A 5502-nucleotide genomic window follows, 5' to 3' on the forward strand; every position below is an offset into this window, starting at 1 on the left:
TCCCCATCTGACCTTAAACAAAAGGAAAGGGCAAAGCGATGTTATCTTTTAAGTCAGGAAAATAAACAGAGTTTTCTATTTTCTTCCCTCTTTTGTAAGCACTGATATTTGAGAGGTTTCTCACCAGCACGTGAGCCTAAGCAAGGCTGGGGCCATCTGGGGGGGCACCTAACTGTATAAGTTGTGAGGCAATGGAAAGGGGGGCTGCGGTTTTTCGGGAAATATCTTCCTGCTCTTTTATTGGTTGCGTGTCGTCGTCTCCCTGACCCCTGAAAATGAGGCAGGGTAGAAAGGAATGAGATTTGTCGGTATCTACTTGCTCCCTTAGTGAGGCTTGGGTGATGAATGTCCAAGGAACCCCAAGGGTAGAGGTCAAGCTGCCTAACTGGTCTGGTGTGGGCGTGGTGAGGGTGATAAAGGAATCCCATCTGCAGAGCCCCTTGGATGCGGTTTAACCTGTACTACAGGCCTAGGAGACAGACTGCCATGATTCTCTCTGTGGCATAAAGCCCAGGAAAGTTTCCTCAAGTAAAACAGCTGGGAAGTCACACAACCAGCTTTCAAATCCAGCTATCTGAACTCCAGCTTCAGAACTGTCTCCTTGTACTCCAAAGACACAGATGTCATGAATGTTCTCATGCATCGTAAAAGTGTTGGTCCTGGGATGGCAGAGACTGTGGGGGAGTGAGATGTGGGTCTCTCCAATCTACCATGATCTGGCTTCAAAGCAGTGGGATTCATGGAAAATAAGGCTACACAGCAGGAATTGGCAGACTATGGTCCATGGGCCAAATCCAGCCCGTCACTGGTTTTTGTGTGGCCAGCAAGTTAAAACTGGATTTTACATTTTTTAATAGTTTAGCGGGGAAATAAAAGAATAATATTTTGTGGCATATAAAAAATTATGTGAAATTCAAGTTTCCATGTTCACAAAGGAAATTTTATTGGAATGCAGCCATGCTCATTGCTTGCATACCGTCTATGGCTGCTTTCGCATTACAAATGCAGAGTTGAATGGAATTGATGTTCTGTAAATCAGCAATACTGAACCATTGCCCCTAAGGGAAATACAGGGTTAATTTCCTGCAAGTCTCTGGTCACAACATTTTTGTTAACAGATCGATACATAACTTTATTTTATGTATTTCTGTTTAAAGAAACTTTATTTCAATATATATTGTTCATTCATTAAGGCTGAACTCATGACCAACTGGGGTGTAACTCATGCTTGGACAAAACTTATGTAACTCATGAATTTTCCCCTTTTAAAGCACATCACAGCGTTCTTACACATAGGAACACTAGACAGCACTTCAGAGCACTACACTTGGGGGCCGTTTTAAACAGCAAAATCACTCACAAAACGCAATAAACGTGACACTAAATAGATCCCAAAAAGGATGTTTGTGTACAGTGTGAGAGCTGAAATACGAAGGCAGAAGTTTGCCTTGTTCACCCTCAGTGCTGGGAACATGGGTGTCAGGTGACTCGCATTTTTTGCTGCTCTGCCCACACGTGACTGCCAAACCACCAAAGGTATTGATTTGGGGGTTACACAGGTAAATGTTAGCGAGTAGGGGGCTTCCCTGGTGGCGCAGTGGTTGAGAGTCCGCCTGCCGATGCAGGGGACACGGGTTCGTGCCCCGGAACATTCACAAATACGGAACCCAAGAATAATAAAAATCAACTCTACTTGCAACAAAGACCACATGGCCTGCAAATGCTAAAGTATTCACTGCGTGGCCCTTTACAAAAACAGTCTGCCATCTCCTGCTCACCAGTATTCTCAGCCTTCACCTGAAGAGAGTGAAACAGGCAGAAAGGAACTGACTCCTCCATAACGGTGTCCAAACTAGCGGGAGCTCAGAAAGAAAAGCAAAACAAAACCAGTCACGAGGTCAGGAAACTGGGGGCTCACATAGTTGAATGTGGGGAGAATTTTCAAACTGTGGGGCAAAGCTTCAATGTCTTCCGTTTGCAGATCTGGTTTTCATTCAACAAACATGTATCTATACCTTTGAATTTGCAGGAGTTGGTGCTGAGAATTGGAAGCCAATCAGTTACTAGTTTAAATAGGAACGCCCTCCCTTGGTCAGTGTCCTGAGAACTGAAGTGTAAGGGGCCGCTGGGAGGAGAGGAGACTTGAAACGTAAGGCCTGGCCATTTCATAACTCGAATCATGGGTCTCTGAAACGGATTAATCACTTTCTTTGCTTGTTAGGACTTTCTAATGTCCAGAAAGGGTTGGAGACAGCTCACAACCCAAGCATGTGTTACAGTAGGAGGAGGGAGACTAACAGGATAGGTGCAGAGGTCTGAGGAGTGATGCAGTACCATCAGGCAGGCAGGAGGGGCCACGGACTTGTTCCGTTGAGTTTCAACTTAAATTCTGAGGCTCCATCTCAAAAGACAAGGACAGAGGAGAGAAAGTCAGTTCTGAGAGCGCACTCGGTGGAAGACAGGCTTTCTGCAGCCCTTAGCAGTAAAAGCCTTTTCTGATTGAGGTCTCTTCTGGTGGACCCAGAGGATGGAGGGGCCCCAGCGGCACAACCCAAGCAGATCCAACCCAATGCCTAACTGCGTCCTGGTCTCCTCTTGGGGCTTCCCCAATGAAAATGCAGCTCTCTGTTTTCTTTGGAAAGAGGATTAAATGTCTAAGTATTTACTTTTCTGATGTCTGGCTGTATCCAAAGAAAGAACTCGAAGTACCAAGAAGAGTGATGGACTGAATAATTCTGAAATAACCCTTCACAAGGAACTCTTTCTCGCCTAGCCTTTGAATAAGAGTTAGAAGGCATCCGTTCATGGGCTTAGAGAGACCCTATTTTGTGTCATTAATTGAGAGGCGATCCGTAGACTTTAGAAATATTTGAGTACTGTGGAAGGTGAAGGGATCAGAGGCCAAGCCAGGAATTTTTTTCAGGAAACAGTTCGGGGTCCGCCCTTGCCCATGAACAAGTCACAGCTTTATTTTACAGAGAGGGCTCAAGGTGATTTCATCCTGGAAGATTTTCAAAGTCCACCACCCCCTGAAAAAATTCCAGCAATGCTTACACTGTACAGACAGAAAAACCGTGTTTCTCCTAAGCCCCTTGTAGAGTCGAGTATACCTGAAGTCCCTTTATGCTTACCCTGACCCTTCATCTAGGTGACGTATTTCTTCGTCCTGTTTCTTGACATGGAGACAGATACTCAGAGAGTTTAAGAAGTAGAGTCCTAAAATTCTGATCCCACTGAATTTGCCCATTAATCAATCATGTCCTGTTTCTCCCAACTACGGGTACTTAGTGGTATCAAAAGAGTAGCCATGAATGGAAGATTAAGCCGTGGGATGTAGGCTGGATAACGACAGCGTGACCTTCCCCGTCTTCCACCCCACAAACACACACACTGCAGAACGGGCATCTCAGCCTGGACATAAACTGATGTGATTCTCCAGCACTGCAGTGTGGCCTTGAAAATCCTTGCCGGGGCTCAGAATGCATCCTAGCCAGCGGAAGCACTGATCATCCACTGTAGCGCCCGATCTTACGGAGTGGATCTCCCTTGAGGAGCATCATCCAGTGAGTCATTGGACTGGGTCTCTCTGCCTTGAAACCCATTCCTCCCTTCCGCCTCCCTGACCCCTACACTCCACCACGAGCCTCTGCGGGTTTCTAAGCAGCTTCTTATACCTGAGACAACCAGGTTCTAAAGATAATGCTAAAAAAAAAAAAAAGAAAAAAAAATCAGATGCATAGATTTATAAGCCCTTTCGTGTAGAGGATTAATTTGAAGGATTTGTCAAGTCCAGAGGTCTCTTCCTGGCTTGGTGGAATCCCAGACTCCCCTTGTGGACCAGGCTGGAGAATTCCAGTCTGAAATCTCATCTTTGAATCAGGATGCAGCCTCCTCCCCGTGGTCCAGGCAGTTTACACTGACGCACTTAAAGGACACAGGGAGGTCGGTGTAAGTAGCAACTGGAGTCGGAACCGAAAACCTCCGCCCTTGAGCCTCATTTACATCTTTTTATTTTTTTCCTCCCCAGATTGTTGCGACCACATTCATTCTCTTCATGGCTCCTAGTTGCTTCTTCCAGAGGTGATGCTTTAGGCAAAGATAAGAGGATATGAGGAGAGGCCCTTTATCTGGGAAGAGAAATGTAGAATAGAAAACAGAAGGTGGTAGTTAAATTACATACAATACATTTCTTATCCATTAGGGACAGATGTCTGGCAGTTCAAAGATTTTAAAAGTAGCCTTCCCCCAAATGCTTTTGTAAGCCTAGATTTCTATTTGTGAACTGTATGTGCTGAGTGAAATAAATATCTGAAGAGTCTGTTGCTTGTTTTTTTAAAAGGAGAGCCACTTGGGTAAGTGAGTAGGTAAATGACTGGAGAAGTCAGCTAAGAAAGAGTCACACCTACCAGGATGCACATAAAACAGAGCTCCGCAGAAAATGGTCAGAGTAATTTGAAGCAGAGACAGGAATGCAATTACAAACAGATCTGGTAAAGCCGGAGACAACTGAGATCTTCATTACAAAGGGGGAGAAACACACGTAGCGAGCATCTGGAGTTGAATCTTACTCTTGCCATTTGCCAGAACGGGAAGACCCAGCATTCAATGCAAATACTTTTGTCCATCTTTGCCCTAATTAAAATTTCTTCCAGGCTTCACTAGTCCTAACTCTGAGGATAAAAGCTTATTGAGATCCATTGTCTCATAGGGTGCAAACTGATAATCCACCATCCAGTGCTCAGCTGCAGGCATGGCCTGGAGGAAGAGATTCCTGTATCCAGCACACCCAGACTGCAAGGTGGCCTCCTCTCCTCCATCTTGCTGAGCCCAGAGCTGCCGCTGGAGCTTTCATGGTAGAAAATACCCGTTCTTCATCCTCTGTCTTCAAAGGCAAATCTCCCTGTAGAGCAGATTGTCTGTGTTCTGCTCCACACACATTTTTGGAGCTCTGGAAATATGCCAGGCACTGTGTTCGGTGTTGGGAACAGAGGCAGGAATAAGGTAATGTTTGCCCCTAAGAGGTTGCTGTCTGATAGCAGAGCCAGACCAAAACCAAAACAAACCGAAACACAAACCCAGACAATGACAAAAGAATCTGGCAAAACAGAACCCAGAGGGAGACTTCACCCACCCTGGTGGGCTTCTTAGAGTCTCTGGAAGGATGACTTGGAGTTAGCTGGGCAGGATTTTTAATTTTCCATTCATCTCTTTTACAGAAGTGTTTGGAAATGTGAGCAGGCAGGACCCTTTGGTCACCTCAGGAGATGCCTGTGGCCCTGCCAGGTGGCTCCCAACTCACTAAGTAGGACAGTGAATAAGAGCAGAGCATTTGCTATGGGTTCCCAGACTTTTGGCCAGCCAGGATATCATTTTATTTTTATTTTTTTAATCCTCAGAAACTTCACGTTTTGAAAACTGATGTCTTTCAATTGAAATGCATTAATTATACCTAACTAGTTTTCTCATAATTTAAATAAGTTAATAATTTAAATGACATATAAT

Source organism: Neophocaena asiaeorientalis, unplaced genomic scaffold (assembly GCF_003031525.2).
Source record: "Neophocaena asiaeorientalis asiaeorientalis breed wild unplaced genomic scaffold, Neophocaena_asiaeorientalis_V1.1 scaffold14, whole genome shotgun sequence".
NCBI classification, from domain to species: domain Eukaryota; kingdom Metazoa; phylum Chordata; class Mammalia; order Artiodactyla; family Phocoenidae; genus Neophocaena; species Neophocaena asiaeorientalis.